Source organism: Candoia aspera, chromosome 6 (assembly GCF_035149785.1).
Source record: "Candoia aspera isolate rCanAsp1 chromosome 6, rCanAsp1.hap2, whole genome shotgun sequence".
Taxonomy (NCBI): Eukaryota; Metazoa; Chordata; class Lepidosauria; order Squamata; family Boidae; genus Candoia; species Candoia aspera.
This window is the reverse complement of record NC_086158.1, coordinates 37658613-37683515: the sequence shown is the minus strand read 5'-3', so window position 1 is coordinate 37683515 and position 24903 is coordinate 37658613.

Genomic DNA, 24903 nt, shown 5'->3' with positions numbered 1-24903 from the left:
TTCAAATTCTGTCTTCCACTGTTCAATTCCAAATGTCCTGTTATCTGCCTTAAATCTTTCTCTTAACTGTGCACATGAAAACCATTGAAAACTAAATCCCTCTGCAGCCAGTTACTCTCTTGGTTTCATCTTATATTCTCCACGATCTTGCTGTAACAAGTCTCAGTAGGTTAACCATTTCTTTTTACCTGCTGTTTCTTTCCTATAAAATGCTTCCTGTGCTGAGACCCGTAAAGGCATTTTTCGGCATAGTCTGGGTCTTATCTATTCCATATTCTCAATATGGAACTTCTAATATAATGATTTTTAAGATCTACATTAACCTTAACTTTATTGTACCATAAAAATATATGCCATCCAAGCCTCAGGTCATGCCCTTCTAGTTCTAAAATCCTTTTATGTCTCAGCACCCACTCTTCCATCCAAATCAAACAGCAGGCTGCAAAATTCAGCTTCAAATCAGGCAATGCCAATCCTCCAGAGACAGTTTTCATTAAACAGATGAGAACTATTTCTTGCACCTTCTGATAGCTGGATTTAAAAAAGTGTTCTTTTGCCATGAAATATGTAATTCAAAGGGTTGAAACAGATATAACCCCATATCAGGGGCTTAAGGCAGGGTGAAAAAAGTATGGCTGTGGTAGTCATGGCCCTAACAAATGCCCATTTATTAGAAGATAAACTGAAATTGTTCTTTCTGGACACCCAAGATCTTCCTCACCATCTCTATGTAACAGTGTATATACGGTGGTGGTAGTAGTGGTAGTATGTATAAGTCACTCACCATTTTTATCTTCCAATATGCTTACCGGACCTAAGTAGACACCATAGAATAAATATGATGGAAATAAATATGATCTGCTGTGAGCTAGTAGTTTGCTTCCTGCCAGCTGCCCTTTGTCTTTAAAAATATTATCTAAAATGTTAAAAGTCAAGAGGTAAGGAGTGTGGTAGGCCTCAAAGGACCTGTGTATGGCCACACTTGTTTCCATGGGCAGGGCTCTGGGGAACTTAGTCCTTAATGTTTTTAAAAAGTCATGTTCCTTTTTATACACAGATATAGTATTGCTCTGAATTTTTCCCGATGGTTGTATAAATAAGAAGAGGGTCTTCTCATGGTTCAACTGGGGTGACTCTGCATTAAAATAAAGCATTCAATACTTGTCCCAATACATTGTCACAGGAAAATGCCAGCTTATTAAGGCAAAGGGTGAGGAAAGAAGGGAGTCTTTAAAAATATGGTTCTTGTATAGCAAAACATGCCTTGTTGGCTGCATTGAATTGTAAGTAATCACCTCAACTTTGCTTGATTTTCAATTTCATCTTATTTACATAAATAGTGTTTTAATCCTGCATTAAAAGTACATGTTGTATGCTGTGTTTATTTCTCAAACTATGCACACTCTTTATTACCAACATTATTATCTATATTACCAAGAGCACTAGATGGTGAAAGAAATATCTTTATGGCAAGCCAACAAGAAGTGATGGAAAGTCATTTCATTTTGATGTTCTGAGTCAAACAACTGTTTTGCTTTTTATAGGAAAACTCAATAGTATAGTTTCTAGTTTGCATTCTAAAGTTTGTCATGTCTGATGGCTCTTGTATTTGTATATTGATTTATAATTTGCAACTGCTTTGATCTGAAAGGATCTAGTAATATTAATATTAGTACCTAGAGTGCTTCTTACAAAGGAGCCAAATAATCACCTCTTCAAGGAAATCTGTGTTTGCTGTCAAGCTCTACCAATCAGGACTTGGCAGTAAGTCTCAGAGATATAGTTTGGCTTGATAAGAATCTTGACTGCAAATGAGAATGAAGACATGGTTTGATTGCTCACTGCCAGACTGCATCTTATACTTCAAGTATTCCCCACTTTCCTACAAATTAATGGACTCTTCACCTGGCAGCCTTCAAGATGAATGGTTGTTAAGTATATATGTAACTACTAATTGTGGCCTAAGAAATGCTGACTGTCTGCTTACTTCTCACACTTGTAAGGAAACATTAACCAGTTCTTAGATCTAACCAGTCACTATGTATATCTTCGTGTTCAAAACCATGCTAGGGAAAATGCCTGAATCCTTCCAATGCATCTTTAGGTTACAACAACTAAAACTCTGACTTATGGCCATATTTGGCCTATAGGAGGTCAACATCTGGCCATAAGAATTTAGGAAGACTCCATTCCTTTACCCCAAATGCTACATCTTTTCTAAGGTCCCCATTCTGTCATTACTCCAAGTATCCTAAATCTATTATTTATTTATCTAGGAACAAATACTTTTTTTCTTCAAAGAAGCATTTCTTTTGGTAGGGCATACATATTTTCTTCATTTCCATGGCTTTCATTTAAGGTGCTATGTCAGTTAGTTTGATACCATCACTCTGGATGCGTTTCTAACTAAAATGTTCTTTACCATATCTATTTACTTGTTTTATTTACTGCATTGTTTATTTTAAATAAATTGCCTAATTAAGTCACTTGTGAGAGAAAAGAAAGAGAAGAGAGCAAGAACTTGTTGTGGATTGCAGAATCACAGAATAAAATGTGCCCAAACAATTGAAAAGATATGATTTGCTTCCATACAAATAATCTGTGTAAGAGAAAATGAGTTATTGTCTCTAAGTAATAAATATTATATATCAGCATGCCCTGAATTGTTGGGAATGGTGTTGGAAAAGTATTCCTCCCCCTCAGTCCTTGTTAAGGGAGGAACTCTCCATTAGGGAGATGTCAGATGACTGACCTACTTACACTGCAGCAGCTTAAGCTAATTCCTATGGATATTTTGGTCGAACAGTGTCTCTTAACTGTACAAAAAAGTGACTTACATTTTCAAAAAGCATTTGGCCATAGCTTAAAAATTAGATGTATTTCAACATGCCCTCCCTGTTTTCTTAAAGGGCAGAATGGAAGGCAGCCAGAAATCTTAAACAAAAAGGTCCATGTGGAGCATATTAATTCAGAAAGAGATTACATTCAGAGTAATCAAATAATGAGAGATTCTTCTTTTAGCCAAAACATGGCCTCTGTGCATGTGTTTACCAGATCAGATTATGTTCCTAGTTAAAAAATAATAATGTTAATAAAGGAAGATGGATATCTTGGAAAGTAACTATTTTCTTCCTATGTTAACTGTTTTGTTACCAAACATTTCAGGTGGATTTAGTAGTAGTGGAATGGCTGTCAAGGGTTATGATAACCTCAGAATTCTGTTCAAGCTTTTAATCTCAACCATTCCCCTAATGCTGTTTCCAGTGAGGAAAACATTGGACCTTTTCTAAATATTGCCAAGTTGGGTATTTCAAGACATTAGCAACAGTCCCAACAAAGTTGGATAAAGCAACCTTGTGCAGAAGCAAGAGTGAGAATGTAACCTGCCTTTAAACTAGCATTTGCTTGAAGGACTCCTTGAAGAAGACATATTAATAAAAAAACTCTAGTTACTTCCAAAATATAAAGAAGCTAATATCTTAAGTAAGCTGGGTCACTTAAACACGCCTCAATTCTCCTAGACCTTGGGGTACGTTGAGGGAGGAGGCCCTGCTGGAATGATATTTTTATATATCTCTCTTCAGGTTGCTTATAATTTGTTTATTTTCTTTTTTGTCATCGTTCCTGCTTTTTTAAATTGTAAGTTGCTCAGAGTTACCAAGAATTGGGTGGCATCCATACTGCTAAAATTAAATAAATAAAAAAACAGCATTTTAAATGGATGCAATTTCATTAGAATCCATGAGAAACCCTCTGGTGCAAGCAAGGGCTCTGGATGAACAGGTTCACTTGAAACCAAACCAAGAAGCAGATGCTTTTAGATCCTCTTCTTGTGGCCAACTAGAAGAAACACTGATTGGATTAATAAATCCAATGTATGATAAATCAATTACCTGAAATGCTGGAACAGCTGAGGCCCAAGCAATCCCCTCAGAATGTAAACCATCATGAAATGGATCTCTGCTGGGAGGGATTTACCTCCCAAAGATGCAATGGAATAGATTTCCATTTTGTTTGGCCAACTAACAGAGGATGAGGATGAAGTAATCTTTATAGTTTGTTCGTTGAATGAACAAAAGATCTCAATCTCTTGGAACATCAAAAGGTAGTGACCATGTCTTTTTGAGTCTGGTAAACGGTCTTGACTTCGTCCTCTTTCAAGAAACTCACAGAGGAACGAACAGGATTTAGGACAGGGTGACTCACACTCAGTCACTGCGTAGTACTACAGCATTTAGTGGAAAATATTGTCCAAAAGGAGCCCTGTATGCTGCCTTTATTGATTTAAAAGAAGCATTTATTTATGTCCCTAGGAACCCTTTCATCAATCAAAACTCCTATGTAAGCTCCATCCCTTTCATACTTACATCTGGAAAGGGCAGAGCTTGCTTTGCGACCCTGTTTTTACCAACTTTCCTTGTTTGGTCTTTCTCCATGGATGTCACCATTACTCTTATACCTAATTAGCTTCCACCCCACATGATTTCTTATAAGCCTGTTTGTTTGTTTATAGTATCTTAGCTTAGTGGCTTCAGTTCAAATAACACATGGTCTCTATCTTTATTTCTCATTTTGCTCCATTAAGTGCTCTAAAATTATTTTCTCTAGCTGTAGAATTTCTGATAACTATGCACATGTCTGACTTACTGGTTTAATGTCCATAAGTGTGGAATGTAATAGTAGGATTTCTAGAAGGATTAGAGGCTTCTGATTTATAGAGACATCTGTATAGTGTCTTGAAGTCTTGCTCAATAATTGTGAGGAGCCAAAGGAGAGCAGTTTGTTAGATCAAATCAGGCTCCTCAAGCTGATTCATCTTACAGATTTCAGGGTTTGATTTGAAGGTTTGTTTTAAAAAAATACTTCACATGTTTCACATGTAGTCTATTGATGTGAGCAGTTTATTCACTCTCTTTCTCTTTCAAATCTGCTTTAAGTTATTCCAACCAAGGTTTTTCTCTGTTCTGAAAAACTTTCCCAGTTCATTCATGGCATATCTATGTATGTGATACATCCTGCATTACTTCGTTAGTGAGGGATATATTTTGCAGATTTGTTGTCACTCGAATTTAGTTGATGTTCAAATGTCTTTATTTTATAAAAGATTAAAACTGTTTTTATTTATTTAATTTGTTTATAAATGTATTCACCGCCCATCTCTCCCCAATGGGGGGACTCTGGGCGGCTTACAATAAAACAAGATTAAAATATAAAACCATTACAATTACAAAATAGAATAAAAATATAAATATAATAAAATCTACATGGCGAAGAAATCTTAATCAGACCTTCAGTGTGGTAGATCCCTCCGGATCACTTCATGGCGCTAGCCATCCCCAGGTGTAATTATTCACCCTCCCATTCCAAGCTTGCTGGCAAAACCAGGTCTTTAATCTTTTGCGGAAGTCCAGGAGCGAGTGGGCTTGTCTCACTTCTGGGGGAAGGATGTTCCAAAGGGTGGGAGCTACAGCAGAGAAGGCACGCTTCAGAGACCCCGCTAGATGGAATTCTTTTACGGACGGGGTCCGTAACATGCCCTCCCTGCATGACCGGGTGGGGCGGGTCGATGTAATAGGGATGAGATGGTCCCTCAGATATCCTGGTCCCATGCCATGTAGGGCTTTAAAGGTGATAACCAACACCTTGAATTGGACCCGGAAGCAAACTGGAACCCAGTGGAGCTCATGCAACAAAGGTGTTATGTGTGCAAATCTTGGAGCACCCAAGATTGTCCACGCAGTCGCATTCTGGACCAGTTGTAGCTTCCGGATATTTTTTAAGGGTAGCCCCATGTAGAGTGCATTACAGTAATCTATATGGGAGATAACCAGGGCATGAGTGACTGTTCGGAGGACCTCTCGGTCCAGGAAAGGGTGTAACTGGCGCACAACATGAAGTTGCGCAAAGGCCTTCCTAGCCACCTGCTCATCGAGCAGGAGTCGTGAGTCCAAGAGGACCCCCAAGTTACGCACCGATAAAACAGTTATCAGTAAACTGATGTGCAATTCAGTCCTAGATTCACCTCACTCTTTTCCCCCATGGGAAAAGACATTACATGTCTGGGTGACTTATCTTGGCCACAGTTATTTCTCTCACTTCTATTTTTCCTGGATGGATCCAAACTGTGTTTTGTCACAGTTTAGCAAACTTTAAATATCAAGCAGGGAACACGTAGAGAAAAATTAATACTAATAGAGTTGTACTATGGTGTACTATGCTATAAAGAGTAATCAGTGTTCAAACAAGTTTAATTAGACTTCCAATATTTTCATAAGTCATATTTTACAAATATTTTAACTAAATTTTGTAATCTTTGATGTAAATAATTAATTTTTTATCAGCCATTAAATTTTTCCTGGATTGCACAGATAATCTGACCTGATCCCCCATTTCATTTTTTATGCATCCTCTTATAACAGTTCTTATAGCAGTACCCTTCTGAAGTAGTACCCTTTTGCTTCTTTCTTTAGTGTGAATTGAATCACAGAATATAAGGATTGGAAGGGACTTGGAAATCATATAGTCCAACTCGCTGCCCAGTACAGGAATCCACTACTACAGCATTCCTGACAGATATCTGCCCAGCCTCTGCTTAAACAACTCCAGTGAATGAGAGGCTACCTCTTCCAGAGGCAGTCTGGAATAAATCTGGTATTTACTACTCAGGACATGAAATAGAAATAAAGAAGGGCATTGCTTTCATAGTCAGGAACAATATAGTAAGGACAGCACTAGGCTGCAATGTAGCCAGTGACTACATAATATCAAGTAGACTTCATGGACAAACCTTTAATATGAGGGTTATCTAAGTTAATGCTCCAACCATTGATGCAAATGAACTGGAGGTGAATGAGTTTTATGGTCATCTTCCATCTGAAATTAACAAAACATGCAAGCAAATTTACTGCTTATGGTTGGAGACTGGAATGCCAAAGTTGGAAATAGTAAGGAGGAAAATATAGCTGGATGAGCAAATGAGTAAATGAATATTTATTACAGACCAAGACCAGATCATAAAAGTTAAAACAACCAAATTTAATTTAAAAAATACAATAAAATCTGATTAAGTAAACCTACTTCTGCTGTTGGATCTGAACTTAGTGAAGCTTTATGGTTTGGGTACAAAATTTAGCCATTGTATAGGTGATTTCCAGGTGCTTATCTTTTAGAAAAAATTCTGAATACTATTGATCTGAACAGTCAGGCAGTCTGTCTATTAAGGGTTGAATTATTTGGGAGTGCAATTCCTTGTAAAATCTACACCTCACAAAGACATGTTCTAAGATTTCAATTTCATAAGAGGCACAGGGGTATTTTCTGGGTGAAAAGGGTGTCTGACTCTATCTACCATCCATGATTGCAAAGAGAAGGCTATTGAAGTATGCTCTAGAGAAGCCCCTGAGATATCTGAAATAGGATTCCTTGTGTAAGTGTGGTGTAGGTTGCAGTTTCCTTGTTGAGTCAGGATAGCCTTGGGACAGTGGCAAGGTTATTCTAGATTTCTTCATTACTAACAGTCTTCAACAGCCAAAATGACACCTATATACATGGACATCACTAGATAGAAATCAGATCGACCATATTATTGTTACAAGGAGGTGGAAAAATTCAGTTATAACAGCAAAGACATACCCAGGGGCTGACCCATGGAACTGATCACAAACTGCTCATGTGCAAGTACCAAGTCAAGCTAAAATGGAAGAACAAAGCCAACCAGTTTCCACAATATAATCTTGAGCAAATATACACCATTTTCAAGGAGAATGTTACAGGTCACTTTGAAGTTCTGAACCTCATTGATAGGGAACCAGAAGAATAAGTTGGTATGCTAAAGGATGCCAATGGTCAGGTGGTAACTGAGTCAAAAAAGTTTAAACAAAAATGGAAGGAATATATAGAAATTCCGTACAATAGTGATTAAATATGAAGGAAATCAAACTAATGACAACAACTACAGTAAGCAGTCTTAGAAATGACAATGAAGTGATGGATATTCAGATGTTACAAAGAACAGAATCATGCAAGTAATCATTCTCCCTGTGATATTTTATGGAAACAAAAGTTTGACTTTAAAAAAGCAGGATAGAAAGAGTATTGATGTTTTTGAATTTTGGTGTTGAATACGTTATACAAAGATCCAGCTTCCTTGACCAGTTCATAATGTGAAAGGTGAAAGGAAAGAGAAGAGGATGACCAGCAGCAAGGTGGATGGATTCAATTACAGCAGTCATTACACCATTGGGAGACCTGAAGGGCTAGGATAGAGACAGATCATCCTGGAGAAAGTCTATTTATGTGATCACTATGAGTGGATACTGACTTGATGGCAAGTAGTCAATCAATAAATCAATCTAGTGTGGTGGTGAAAGGTACCCGGGCACACACACATGAACTGCATTGACTACCAAGCCTTTGAGATGCTCCTCCCTGAACATGTGAACTGCTTAAAGTGCCCTTGTAAGAAAATATTCACAGTAAGCTGAATTGACCCTTAGTGGCCCAGTAAACCAAACTGTTTATATTCACTGATCATATCTTAAAGATAGTATAGCTAGCATGCTGACCTACGTAGTAGGAAGGGATAAATAATGAGAAGTTCATCCAGATGGGTTTATCTAACACTTTCCAATGTCATACTGTAATTTACACTGTGTCTGCTTTTTCCTTTGTCCTGTCTTTATCTATCTATCTATCTATCTATCTATCTATCTATCTATCTATCTATCTATCTATCTATCTATCTATCTATCTATCTATCTATCTATCTATCTATCTAAATGTATACACTGCCCATCTCAGTATAAAAGTGATTCTGGGTGGTTTACAAATAAAAGTTGTAATGTTGTAGGCCAGGTATATAAACTGTGGTTTTGCTTTTGCTCAGGGCTGCTCAGCAAGCTGCCAATACTTTGCTGAGAGTCTACTGTACAGGGTAGTTGTTGCATGCTTAATAAATTTATGTTTTATCTTCAAAATGATTTGGTTGTTTTAAGTGAACCAGGAATAACCGAGCCAACTCCCAAGCAATATATTGCTCAAACTTAGGCACCTGAGCAGCAATATTGTATGATTCCTTCTGGGTCAGGAGCTATACTCTCAGTCTTTAATTACATGCAAAGATGGTATTGCAAGACACTGAAGATCAAGACAGCAGCTCTTCTTGTGGTCTGAGTAATATACTAGAATGTTGAACACCTGGTTGAATTGGTTCTCTACTGGGCCTGAATTAAGTGGTATTTCAACAACCAGTGCCATAGAATGCTTCTGAAAGCCCCATTCCTAACTGCACTGCAGATTTAAATGCAACATTAAGCTGTCATGCCAAGAATGTTCAAGTTACATGAATATAAGACTGCTTTTAATACATAGAACTATCTTGCTTGATGAAAGGCAAATAAAGCCTATACAGTAATAATGCTGCTGTGATTTTATGGAATTTTATTTGGATTAGGTAAACTAGCTGTGATCTGTCCCCAGTTAGTTTCCGTTGATTCTCAGCAAGTCCTTTCATGTAGCAAGACTTACAGACTAGCCAAGAACTTAGAAAACATTAAATGGAATGAATGATGTTGAACAGATTTGCAAGTTAGTACCATGGGTTCTAATCAGGTTCTTAGTTTATAAGCTGATCCCACAAGCAAATCAACAAGGAATCCCTAATGCAGCAGTAAGTTTTATGTAGTCTGTGGCCAGAAGTTTTTTTTTTTTTCTGTAAAGTTGGTTGGCACTTAAAAGGAACAGCAGTGTACATGCATATGAGGATTTAGAATTGTGCTTTGGAGTATTATTTGCTTTTCGGCATAATGCCTACAGGTATCATGGGTACCAGATGTGTATATGGTGTCCCATGGATGGAGCAGGATGTACTTTTTTTATACACCAGCACTATATCACTTGGCCTATGAACATTATAAGAACAGAGCTATAGTAACAGATATTTGGTGGATATGTAGCCAATGACTGTTGTAAATTAATATTACTAACATTTAAAAAGAACTAAATGCCATAGGAGTATCATCACCCACTGTAATGCTTTTTTTTGCCCCAGGCATTATTCTCCATAGGACCAGAACATTCCAATTATTCTGTGTTGTCCTACACCCAGATCCAGCCTTCATTTGGACATATCCTGAGATCAACACTCATTAGACAAGTTTGGGATTTGTTCCAGATGATCTCAGCCATACAGTGTTAAGTACACCTGCAGTTTGTGTCCAGTATTTTTATGGGTATCCCTTTATACTGTAACTACCTGATCAGTTTTATTCTGGAAAAGACAACAAACCTAGAAACTTGGGAGCTACGAGGAACAAAGAAAGATTTCAGGATGACTGTACATGTTTAATTATCTACATAATTGCTGAGGAAACTATAGTTCTCCTAAAGCAAAAATGACTCATGAAAAAATGATTAACTTGCAAAAGTAACTGATTATAACTGACCATTATTTGTCTAGAGTTCTTTTTAATCATTGTTTTAGAATCAGTCCTAACTTTACTTTGTAAGGAGATGAAGTAGCTAACAAACTGTTTAAACATTGTTTAATTTAGTTTGAGATTTTAAAAAGAACTAGGATATGGTATATGTTACAATTATCTTTAACACGAACAATGTATTACTTGTGGTGAGAGACATGCTGTTTTTTTGTGTGGACTAAAAGATTTACTTCTAACCACTTTCCTTCCATTTAAAGGAAATAAGATGAAACCTACATTATTAATTCTGAAGTCCATAACACCTTCTTGAGAGCTATATTATAGACACTGTCTGAAAAATTCCAACTCTTATCAGCAGAAATTCCATAGTTGCTAATGCTTTTAAAAATGCAGGTTGGAGATACCATATATGCTGACATAGTATGTTTGACACTAATTCATGGGCTGTTGGTCAGAAGTATACAGCTACCTTAGTATTTTGATCTTGTCTTCATGTCTCAAACGTTCATCTTTGAATTGAGACTAAAACCTGACTCTGGTACTAATAAATTGTTATGCAGAGAGCTGCTTGAACCATTTTTGCTGTGAAGTAAGCTTAAAGTAGTATGGCTCTAGTGTGTTCATGTTGATGCAATGATGATAATATATCCAATATAATATCATCACCATCACCATCACCATCACCATCACCATCATCATCATCATCGTCATCATCATCATCATCATCATCAGTATTTAAAAAGGCAAAATCCCTTCCCCATAAGAAAACCCTTGTTAGCTTTTGTTTCTTTCTCCATCCTGAATTACATAGATAGATTGAATTTATTACAGTCACAGACCAGAATTCAAAATAAAATATGTTAAAAATAAAATTAGAATAAAAACACAAAACAGGATAAGAATGAATTTGTGATGAGTTCATTGGTGGGCAGGGTGTATCTAATTTTATACGCAGTGTAACAGAATTTGGTTATGTTCAAGGAAACTAAATCACAACTGTACATAAAAAAGATCAGAATTTCTTGGGCATTTTACCAGGTAAGAAGGATCCTAGTTAACAGGACATGAGCTGTAGTTTTGATAGCCCCTATCCATAGGGGCATACAGGTAGTCCTTGGTTAGTGACCACTCATTCAGTGACCATTCAAAGTTGTGACGGCGCTGAACGAGCGGTGGTTACATCCAGAGCTCGAAGTTCTGTCCATCCCAGCACTCCCAGCTTGGCAACTGGTTTGCACTTATCATGGTTGCAGCATCCCACGGTCACATGACTGCGATTTGTGACCTTCCCTGCCAGCTTCCCACAAGCAATGTCAATGGGGAAGCCAGCAGGGAAGGTTGCAAGTTGCTTGGGTAAGTCTCCCCTACCCGCACACCCTTTCCCAGCCCCTGTATGCCTGTGCCACACCTCACCAGCCACCCGTACACCCTCATACACCCTCCCTGACTCTCATTGCACTTGCACCACACCTCCCTGGCCACTCACACACCCTCCCTGAGCCTCCCTGAGCCTGCACCATGCCTCCTTGGCCACTTGCATCCCTCCCCTACCAAGCAACAACCACCCTAAGCCCTGCTGTGCCCGTGCCACACCTCCCCAGCCACCTGCGCCCCACCTCATTCCTCTCCCACCTGGAAGCACCCACTTACCTGCCTACCAGCCCACTTGCAAGCTGCCTGGGACTTGCAACTTCCTGCTGGCTTCTCCCTTGACTTTGGTTATTGGAAGCTGGCAGGAAGTTGTGAGGAGGTGCTTGCTTAATGACCCACAATCCTCATTTAACAACAGCAATGGGGATATCACATGATGTCTGTGACTGCATCACTTAGGGATGGAAATTCTGGTCCCGACTGCTGTCATAACTTGAGGACTACCTGTAGTCTCAGCTCGAAGGGAACTTTTTAATATTGGCCTTCCAAAATTTCTTAGAGGGACAAGTAGCATTTAGCCACCTGACATAGAGCAATAATATCCTGAATACATTAAAGGAGTGGACAGTCTCAATCCTACCGGCCAGATGAAACTATCAAAGCCTTTATATTTGGCTTGTTGAAGCCACATATGGGGCCACTTCCTTCATTCTTTCTTCTCTTCCATTCCTTTTCTGTACATGATGATGACCCTGGAGAAACATATTATCTTAGACTCATTTCAGTCAGATTTCAGGCCAGGATTTAGTACTGAGACAGCCTTGGTCATGTTTATTAATGACCTGTGGTGGGCTGAGATGGTAGTGGTGCTCCTTGATCTCTCAGTGGCTTTCAATAACATCACCCATGGTATCCTGCTGAGCTGGTTCCATGGATTGGGAATTGGGGCACCATTTTACAGTGGTTCTCTTCCTTTCTCTGGGCACGTTTCCAGTTGGTGTTGGTTTGGGGGGCAAGAACAAAACACTTCCTAGGTGTCTCCTGTGTGTGGTGCCACAGGGTTCTACTCTCTCTCCCCTAGAAAACTTCTACAGTACATGAAACCTCTGGGTGAGGTCATCTGCTGGTTTGGGGTTTGGTGTCATCAGCAGACTGATGATACCAAATTGTATATTTCAACCCTGGGCCAGCCAAGTGAGGCTGTCAAGGTTCAGTGCCTGAAGGCTCTATGGATTTGGATGAGGAGTAACTGTTTTTGACTCAACCCTATGAAGACTGAGTGGCTGTGGGTGTTGAACTGCCCAGATCTGGAGATATTCCATTTTGACTTTGGATGGGGCTGTGTTTCCCCCTTAAAGGTTAGTATGCTATCTGGGGGTCTTTCTGGACTTGCAGCTTCTGCTTGAAGAGCAGGTGTCAGCTGTGGCTAGGAAGGCCTTTGCACAACTCCATTCTGGTGCAGCAGTCGACCCTTTCCTAGGTCAAGGAGCCTTTCAGACTCATGTCCTAGTCACCTTGCAGCTTGACTGCAATGCTCTCTACATGGGGTTGCCCTTGAAGACCACCCAGAAACTTCAACTGGTCCAGAATAAAGCAGCGCAAGCAGTAAAGGGCATGCCTCAGTATGCCCATGTAACACCTCTGCTTCATGAGCTGCACTTGTTGCCAGTATGTTTCTGAGTGCATATAAAGCCCTACATGGCATAAGGCCTAGTTACTTGAGGGACCATCTGTCTCCCATAACGTCTGCCTGGCTGATAAGACCATATAATCTGGACAGCAATATCCAATTTACAAATCAGCAAATATGTATTTTAAAGCAGTCTGAACATTCTCCATTAACTCTGATGATCAAGACTGTGCTGGACACAGAGCAAAGTCAGCAAAAACTCCAAATGGAAGCATTTGCTTTCAGCATGGCTAATCTTGGGATGCATCCAATCATCTTAACTGTATACTCGGCATTTCAAAATATATTGGAACTTCTGACTGAAGTCATTAAAATTTCCAAAAATATCTGCTGAATAACTGATCAGTGCTTTGCTACCATTACATAAATGTTGGAAGAGTGAGACAAGCCATTCTCCTCTCAAAAAGTTGAGTATGCTCCTGTACCTTTGTTCACCCTGTCAGTTATCTACAGTATATATCAAAAGGAAAGGAGAATGAATTGTCATTCTCCGTTAGTACACTTCTGACTACCACTTTTATCTGAATGTATGTTACAAAGTGAAGAAGGGAAGAATCAATATAACTCATTATCACTCTCCATCTTATATAGTCTTAAAACCATATGGAAACCTCCTGGGCTCAATGGAAGCAAAAGGAAATTAATAATCACAATGGTGGTGGTAAGATGCATTTTGTTTTTCTGCATACTATTTCTTCTGCAGAGACTGTGCAGTCTGTAAGCTTTGATTCAATTGCATATTGTTTGACTGTGCCATGTGGCCTCTGGAAATCACTTTTAAGGAATGAAAGCACTTATACATTTTTGAAGGAAAAAAAAATCCCTGCAATGTCATTATACAATCTCACTGTAGAAATTTGCCATTTGCCTTAACATATCCCCTTCAAATGGTAAGGCTCAGGAAAATGACATGCCCATGCAAAAAAATATGCTTGTGCCATAGTTTCAGTGATACATATTTTATACTTTGGAAGGTTAACTTGAGAAATTTAGGCTGAGAAGCAGGAGTGTAAAGAAGGAAAAAAACCCTTTGAAATAGATTGAACAATAATAATGTTTGAGAGATTAAAAATAATCAAGGGTATTGTGGCACCTTAAAGACTGTATATTATTGTGGTGGTGTTGTTACTGCATAATTTTTCCAGAATCACAGTCTACTTCCAGTGTAAAGATGTTAGCCCAAATAAAGGAGGAGTATATAGCTATTGCTGGAAGGAAGAAAGGGTGTTTGCAATTAGAAAAGCAGAAGTTAGTGAAAATTACCCATAATGGCATTTAACAAAGCAGGATTTAGATGAGACAGACCCTTTGGATAGTTTATAGCATTAGATAATCAGAGTTGGAGGGGCCATTTGAATATTGAGTCCAGCCTCTTGCTCAGTGCAGTGTTGCTGACTGATAACTGCCCAGATTCTGCTTGAACACCTCCAGTGAAAAGGAGTTTACCCCCTGCCTTGGTAATTCATTCCAATAGTTAAAAAAAAATCCCTCTTCCTGTTGGGTGTTTTTTTCCTAACATTCAAATGGAATCTCTTCTCCTGTAAATTAAAATCTTTATTCCATGTCCTATAATCTGGAAATGATGGATCTTGACTTCCCAATCCAGTATTCCCCCCATTCTATACCTGTGCATTTTATTTCTTTTTCCTAAATGAAGAAATTTGTATTTGTTTCTATACTTCATTCAGTTTTCAGCACATTTTTCTAGATTTTCAAGAGCATTTAAAATGTTTCTGTCTCCTGCAATTTCTCTCAGTTCTACATCATCTGCAAAACTGATAAGAATTCCCTCTACATCTTTATCCAGTCATTAATATAAACGTTGATGTACATAAGGCCCATGGTTGACTCTTGTGTTACCCCTATTAATACTTTGCTCTAGTTTGATGAAAAACTCTTGATGAGCACTTTCTGAGAAAAGATTGCAAGTTAACTGTGCATATACCTAATAGATATGCCATTTAGCCGATACTTAAATGGCCTAATAATATGAATGTCTTGGGTATTTCATCAGATGTTTTGCTGCAATCAAGTTATATTAGGCCCACAACATTCTCACAATTTAGAAATGAAGACATTGATCATAAACTGAAATTCCTGTAAATAAATATGTGATCAGATAGATAGTGTGATAAGAACATATGGACACTTTCTGGACACTACTGTGAAGCTACACAAGAACAAGCCAACCTGTTGATGATAGGATGAAATTTGCTAGTATACTGATGGAAATTTCCCAGAGTATCTGTGAATCAGATAATATGAATCTCAGATAGAAAATAGATTTTTGAGGGCAGAATCTGAGAAAGTATTGTTCTAGATGAACTGTAAAGTTGTTGGAATATTGTGCCATTCTTTTGCCCAATATTGTCTCACTGATGCAAAAGGTATATATTTCTCCACAGCTAAAATAATTGTAGATAAATATGAAATTATACAACCAGGTATACCATGACATGAAAAGTGATGGTAGTTTGTAATTATCTTTTTTGGGGAATGTTGGTATATAGGGCCTCCCATTCTGGTGTTCTCTGATAGATGGTGAAAGAATTGGAGTATCCTGTGCCCACTTTGGTAGCATAAGATCTATGGATGGAGTCCATATAACTAGACATCCCTATTGTGATAATGTCAATTCCTGAAGCAATGCATCATCCCAGTTTATGTAATATATTTCAGTTAGCAGATAGAAAATTCCTGGCTGAGGCTCCTTACAAGTCTATGCAGAATTGTTCCTGTACATCTGGAGGAAGTTCCTTCTTAGTCTTTATAATACGAGGAAGTATTCCTCGTATTATAAAATTACCTTGTGTAATACATTCCTGAAGGATTCATTCTGTTAAATATGACACTGGAGTGTTGTCTTTCAGTGTTTTCTGATGTGTTTATTATGATGAGAACTGTTTCTTTGTAGGCCCTTTTGTTTATGATGTCAGTCTAGCTTTTGGGGCTCTGGATGGCATCCTATTCTACATGGCTGAGATTGTATGGTAAATGATACTGTTTGCAGATTTAATACTAAATCCCTGGTTTAGCAAAGCAGTATTGAGTAATTAAAGAAAGCAAAGAAATGGAAAACTAACAATCATCAGTCATGATCACACAAAGGCTTAGTTGTTTTATAAGGCTAACCAGGGCAGGCCAATGTCTTTACTAGTCTTAGGCCCTTCCATTCTCCCATCTAGATTGACCCTTAAAGGCTGAAGGAAAGTAAAAGTTGTAAGTAAGGATAGTATCTGACAACTGACTGCCTCTTATATGTCAAAATTTTTAAATGTTCAGGAGTAATGCACATTGACTCTCTACACTTGTAGGCAATATATAAATGAAAAACAGTACATTTCTTCTACAGCAAAATGATAATGTAGCATTTGTATTATGAGTGAATGCTTATTTCACTAAGGCAGATATGGAGAACCTCTGCCTTGTTTGTAAGTAAGACTCATAGATATGCCAACTAAGTCTGAGCTTCAAATGTTTGGCTGATCATTAGAAAGCACCAGTTGCTAATCTGGATATTTGCAGTTGAGGCGTGTGGCTCTCTTGGTGAGTTTAACCTGGACTGCCAGATTGGATCATCTGCAATATGGGGCTTGTAGCCACCTTCTTGTCACTGGCAGGGAGAAGCACCTGATGTTTCTTGTTGGGTAAAAGGCACTTGATAAATGAGACCACTGTGCTAGTGCCCCAACTGCAGTGCTTGTAAAAGCAGTGGAAAAGTCTCCGTTGAAATCTAAGGTTTTCACCAAGGACAATAGATAAAAACAGGGATAATTGTACTTTGTAGAGTTATTATTCAAGCCTTTGTGTTCAATTTAGCATTTACCTTGGTCTTGAATTAAGGAAAAAACATTTTCCCAGCATTTCTTCTCAAGGAAACATTAATTCCCCATGAGACTTTTGTCAATCTTATCTGAATCAAACAGAAATTTTTTGAATGGTCTTTGCGGAGGCATGCCTAACTTTTGCTGCAATTTATAAGCACTGTTGGAATGATGAATTCTCTTAAATTCCAGTTCCTAGTGAATTATATTTTCAAAACGCCTGCTTATGTTATTTTACTACTGGGAAATCTGCCTCTGAGTCAGACTGAGACAGGGTTGGACCTCAGCTTTTTGAGAATGCCTAGCAATTAATGACATTTATTAATTGTCTCTGTAGAGTAGATATGGTGAAAAATGTGGCATGCTACATTTCCACTGTTCATCTTCTGCCTTTGTTTCATTTGCTCCTGGTTTATAGTCCTCAAAGGAGGATAAATGATCAAGTCCTGCACTTTTATTGTTATTTGTCTGTGGAGCAATACACGTACTCAGCACTAAATAAAAGTTATTTTTCATAAAGAGGAGAGCTTTAAGACTTTTCAAGGTCAGGAGTCTTCAAGAAAGAGGGCAGGCAATTGTAGTGGCTCACTACTTTCAGTTTTTTGTTTTTTGTTTAACTAACAGCACTCATCAAACTAGTCTGGGATGGGGTCTTCCTTAACAGTTTACAATGTCTGAAGGAAGAACTATCAAAGCAATCCGCCTCATCCTCCTTTTGTGTTAACATAATAAAAATCAAACTAAACATATACATTTTCCTGAGAGTTGCAGTTCAGAATCCCAGTTACCCACTTTGCAGTCCTAATCATAGTATAAGGCAACACTTAAGGGGCCTTTTGAATAGGCCTTTTGAAAACCTATAAAACTCATTCAGTTTTCTCAGTTTTGCAATGATTCCACCCTCTTGCCTCACTAGTTGGGAGTGAAAAGTCTAGAGGAAGATTTGTATACATGTTGTGTACATTTCTCTTAATATGTGCATATTTTATGTGCTTTCTTAATGTATACATTTTAAATGCATTTTTTCCTTGCTTAGCGTAATAATGCAGATTTTAGTATATAACTCTGGATACTGTAGGTTTAAAAAATGTCTAGGAAGTTAGTGTATTTAGGACCATAGCAAAAATCCATCTCTTTCACCAAGCATTTAACTTTGAACTATGCTTTTATTGTAATTATTTGATTTGTATTGATATAAATTATTTTTTATTCTTATGTTCTATCATTTTTATTTTTAATTGGTTTTAGGTACTGTGAATGTCCAATAAGAAGAAAAGTGAATATAAAGTTACTAAATAATAAATAATGTGAAATTTGAACAAAAATGTGAACCAAGTATTTTTTCCTCCTCTCTACAGGTTGCCAGTACATATGACTATACAAATTACTTTCTTCAGTGACTTTCAAGTCCTTAGATAGGACTGTATGTATAGAGAAATTATGGATCATTTCCTCTGTATAATTCCACTACTTCATGCTCTAATTTATATGAAAGAAGTAACTATGTCCTACATTGGGGGGGAAAAAAAGCCCAGGGACTTAAAGCTAGAGTCCTTTAAGTATAAATATACTGCATTAATTAGTATAATTAATGAGCATATATTTCCTGGCTTTGACTCTCATTACATAAGAGCTGATATTTTGTGCATGGAATTCATATTAACATTCTCTGAATAGTAATATAAGAAATATATGGGTTTGGGTTAGGCACTATATCTTCATTATACATGTGTACTTTGTTATGTATAAGAAAAGTCTTGATTCATGGCAATTCTGTTATACAAATTATAGTCTAGTTGAAGCCACTCGATGAGTTCATTTATCAATATGACCAAAAATGCAGTGGAAACATCTAAAGGATCAACATTTCATATAGTTATTTCTTTATTTTGAATGTATATACTCAGCCTTTCAACCAAATGATCCTTAAGGTAGGTAGCTTAGAAACAAGAAGCTTTAATGATACAAAAGATCTGGCCAAATTCACACCTAGAGTTCAGCAGCCCACTTTAGTACTTTTTGCCATAGATAATGGCCAAACAAGTTTCCCTTTAGTCAGGTGAATTTCAGTAGAGGAAATAAACACAGTTATCAAGTTTTAGATTGCCTTTAAACAGCATGGGCTGGTTAATAAACCATAAATAACTAGATTTGTTGAATATGCAGAGCCATAAAGAAAGAGGGTGCAATTTTCTTTCAGGTGAGCATCACAGAGCATATGGCCATGCTAGCAGGACATTATTAGATTGAACAGGACCAAAAACGTTTGTACCTTACCCCCTCTCCATCCATTTATGGCATTCATTTTGGTCGTTTAAGTAAAAAATGTTGGCCCAAGTTTTAAAGAATTTGGGTTTTTAAAGGCCTGAAATGGATATGTAGCTTAAGGCATTTGTTTCATTCCTCATATCCTCCAACCAATTTTGGGTCCCCAAAATGGTCCCGTACCTCTGGCCCCCTCCAATAGAGGAAACTCTGATGCCTGCAAAAGGAGTCTTAGGTGCTGCAGGTTGCATTCCTGTGCAACAAACCATGATTGATCATCTACTACTATTAGATCCACATCATTCTAAACTAAACCTAAACAATGACCTTTATGTCTTAGAATGATTGTAAATCCAGGTTTCTAGTCATAATAATCCTGAGTGATAGGCTGAGGTGAGAAAGAATTAAATGGTCATAGTCACCTTATGTAACTGAGGCTGGTTTGAGACCAGCCCTACTCAGTCCATCCTATAGATGCAAAAAAAGAAAAGGAAATGAATTGTTTAATTAGCATGCACACATGGACACACACATCTTTGAGCCCATACAAATTGCATTTGGTAACTTTTAATAAACACAATAGTTATTTTAATGTATTTTAATGTTTTCCCGTGACGAACAACAACATATATTGCACCTTTGCAATGGACATAGAACAAAGATGTTTTTTATAACTGATTTGCTAGTAGGAAGGATTTGAAGACTTCTACCCAATGTAGGATGGATTTTATCTATGGGGGTATAATCTACTGTTTGCATTCTTCTATTAAATCCAACTCTATTTATTTATGTAAGTATAGATAAGAATCTAGGACATATGTGATGGTTTGTGAGGTTTCAGCCCGCGTCTGACTCCGAAAACAGAACTTATCCAGACTCAGAGGCCAGACCTTGATAAAAACTCCTGAAATTGTTTTGAATTCTGGGAGTCTGTGCCCAGATCTGAATGCTGGGTGCTGTGTACATTGAGCCACCTGGGGGTATCTCCGCTGTCCTTATTGAAGGGCTCCTGGCAGCATAGGGGAGATAGGGTGTCACCTTGCCTGGTCTGTATGATTTCTCTTTATGCTATGCTTTTTATATGCATTTGTATAATCTGCCTAAACTGTGTTTCTGTCTGAACTGTGTTTCCTGTTTAAATCTGTTTGCTTAAGTTTATAATAAAGTTTACAGTTTCTTTATCCACTAGCATGTTTATTATCTCTGGATCCAAAAGAACCAATTGCCTGAGGCGCCTGATCACTGCTTAGACACTTGCCAGAACACTGGTTTCCTTCTACAAGAGGGATCCTGAGCTAGATCCTTCCCTCTCCCAAATTCTAGATACATGTTTGATCTGGAACATATAGCCATAAACTGGGTTTCTGAAAAATGCTTAACTTGATTTTTTGCATTAACCCATTATCTAGATTCACACAATACACTGAATTATTAACTAATTAAAAGGGCTGGATCCATACAACCCTTGAAGGCATACACATAAACCCTAACCAAGATTTAAACTAATCAAGCTAAGCATGCTGTATAGTACAACCCCCAATCTTTGAGCTGTTTAAGCAAGTTTTTTATGTGAACCAAGCCACTGCTGAAATGCCCCTTGGGAGGTGATAGGCAGCTCCCAAGGGTAGGCCGTGGTAGGCAGCCTGGGGCTGAAGAAGTAGTGGATGTTGATTGAGGGGACAGGGCTAGTGGACTTGTCCAATCTTCTAAACTAGTGTAGAATCCCAACACCTTTCATAATTTCTAAAGGTTAACATATATAAGGTTAGTGAGGGATATGATTCACTTTGCTTCCTCTGTGCTCATCTTTTTTTGTAGAATGTATTTATGTCTTTACTACAGTTGATATGACACTCAATCCAACAAGACTCAGAGCAGCTTATAATAACAATAAAAAACCCCTACTAAAATAGAAATGTGGATACAAAACAAACAAACAAACATAAATAGTCTCATCTTCAGCAATTGTAGTTCTGGATGTGAGCAATGGAACTGAAAATGGAAAAAAATTGAGTTCATCAAATCTCCTCTGTATGTCTCTCTTAAGAAACTATTCTCCCTTCCTAGTATTCTGAGAGAAAGTAGTTTTTGGTGGAGAAAAAAAGCCCCTCGGCCCTGCTCTGACTTGAGGAGAGAATGCTGAATACCAATCAATTAGTTTTTTAAAAAAATAAAAAAGGAAGAAGAATATTAGTGCAATACGAAATTGCTACCTGATGGGGGAAGTAGGAGCCATTCCTTGCCTTCCTCACTGGAGGAACATATAGATTGATCCTAGCAGGAATGTGTCATGTTTGACTACCCAACCAGCAAGAAAGATTTGGTTCTGTGTCATGGTTGGCCTGGGAGCCTACCCCAGGCTGCTTGAGCTGGATAGGCTGGCCTCACGGGCCGGATTAAGTCCATGGGCTGGAGTTCTCTCATCATTGCCTTAGAAAAGAAAAAAAAGGATGTTAAAAATTAGTCAGCCATGAGGGAACACCTATATATTAAATATAGTTGTGTAAGCCTTAATGTCAAGGGAAACCTTTACCTTTACCTTTACCTTTTTAAGCCTGTTGAAAGGGGAAAAAAAATGGCAAAACCTGGCTGGCGAATTCTAGAACAGCATCAAGTTGGATAAGACTGCACAAGACTTGAATGTTTCCAGTAGATATTGTTTACTTATTTAGGAAAAGTCCATTGTATATGTATCTTTACTGTTTATTACTTCATGGACACTGAGCCTGGAACAAATACCTCCAAATCACCAATCCCACGTAAGAACTGTTGGGCAGTTCTTCCATGTGTTGCTGCTCTGTAGAGAAACAGTAAGATCTAATTGTTTCTCATTATGTGCATCCTCGAAGAAAATATGGGAAGGCTCCTGTGCTGGTTATGTACTGTATATATTGGGATGCATTGATTAGATTCTCCCACCACTGTTGGGTATATCCAGTGAATACATTGGTATTTTGGTGATAGTAATATTGTTGTAGCCTAACCTGGCCCTAATTATTCCTTTTGGGAAACTTTCTGGGAGCAATTAGAAGTATTTATTGGATTCCAATCCCACATGCACTTTATTTCATACCTTATGTCCTACTTCTTGCATCATATTAAGCAATTAATTTGACTCCCTGAAAATAACCATTACAAGGTATATGTATAAGGTTGTTGTTGTTGTTTATTCGTGTAGTCGCTTCCAACTCTTTGTGACTTCATGGACCAGCCCACGCCAGAGCTTCCTGTTGGTCATCAACACCCCCAGCTCCCCCAGGGACGAGTCCGTCACCTCTAGAATATCATCTATCCACCTTGCCCTTGGTCGGCCCCTCTTCCTTTTGCCTTCCACTTTCCCTAGCATCAGCATCTTCTCCAGGGTGTCTTGTCTTCTCATTATGTGGCCAAAGTATTTCAGTTTTGCCTTTAATATCATTCCCTCAAGTGAGCTGTTGTTGTTTATTCGTTTAGTCGCTTCCGACTCTTCGTGACTTCATGGACCAGCCCACGCCAGAGCTTCCTGTCGGTTGTCAACATCCCCAGTTCCCCCAGGGACGAGTCCGTCACCTCTAGAATATCATCCATCCACCTTGCCCTTGGTCGGCCCCTCTTCCTTTTGCCTTCCACTCTCCCTAGCATCAGCATCTTCTCCAGGGTGTCCTGTCTTCTCATTATGTGGCCAAAGTATTTCAGTTTTGCCTTTAATATATAAGGTTACAGTACCATATTATACAATGCTATATTTCTGTTCTTGCTAGATATATTTCTAGTCCTCTAACTGCTATTCTGTTCTCTTAGCTTCCCTCAATTTGTCTTCATTTTTATGATATCAGTATACTCATAAATGAACATCAGTTTTGTGAGCTGAATGGGAACAAGATACTCACTTCTGAATTTTATGATGGGATGACTTTGCTTCCAGGCCTAAAATTTCATTGGCCTTTGTTGTAACATTACAAACTCATTGATGGTTTTGGCTCCTAGATTCTAATTATGTAGATGTCATGTATGTGCCTCTTTCCTGTTTTACAATAGTCTTTTCTTAATGCATAACTCTTCAAATCTTTGAAGGGTTATATAGCACTTCATCCTCCATGTTTTCCTCCACAACCACAACCCTGTGAGGAAGGCTGCCTGAGAGATAGTGCAAAGTCATCCAGTAGCTGAAGGGTGAGCTTGAAATTAAGTCCTCTCAATCTTACAGTTACATATACCAATTGAAAATATGCAGAATTTTTAAAAATGTGGAATCATGGGTAAAATCAGAGCTCTTACCCAGTTACTGAATTGTTAGCTGGCAAACTGTCACATCACTGTCCAATTCAATTAATATTGATTTCCTCACTAATAGCTCCAAAGAAAGGAAGCATAATTATCTTGAGATGTGTTTGAAGAATTGTTTCAAGAGGTAACCCCTTATGAAGAGTTATTTCTTCTTCTCTTTCATATTTGTCATTTGTGTTAGTTTTAATCTGTAACACATCTAGTTTTAAATAAAGCTAAAAGAAGTTATGTATTGTTGTTCATTTATTTTAAATATTTCTAGTCCTACTTAGTAGTAAAAATCTCCCAAAGGTTTGCATTTTGGAGCAGGAGTAGGTTACATCCCCTTGGCATCCACTGTGCCTAATTAGACATTGTTGTTGTTGTTGTTGTTGTTGTTGTTAATTTAAAATCAAATGGGACACTAGCATGTTACAGAATGATGTCCTCTAGCATTTAGGGCCTTCAGGCCCTCTTAGTAACTAAAGATGATTCTAAGGCAGCATACTTATTAGCCATTTCAAAAGAATCGTGTGTACTTACATTTTCAGGTGAAGAGAGATGCTTGTCAATCTTGAATTGACTTGGAAGCATTTGTGGTTTCAGAAATGCATTTTTATCTGAACTATTTCTCAGTGTTTTTTTTTTTTATTCTCATGTTTCCAGGGAAGTGTGTCTATCTTTCTATTCAGATTCCACAAGAGTCAGTGCAGAGCTTGGCAAAGAGGATGTTAACCTGTTGCCATTTTCCCTCCTCCCCACAGAACCATGTTGAGAATTCAGTTTGTTCCTAAAGTTTCTAAGGTCTGTGGTAGATTTTTTTTTACAATGGTTATTTAAACACCAATTTTCTAACAGGCAAGAAATAAGCATGTTTCAGGAATAACATATTCTGAACACATCTCAGCCTTCAGAAGACCTCTCAGCATCTATACACATTCTGGGTGCAGAATTGGCTTTGCCTTGCTCTGGAAATGTGGAATTTGGAATTGGAGACATCCAACAGTCAGTCTCTGACTTGTGTATAAATATGAATGATTGACTGACAAAGAGCAGACTATATATGATTTAC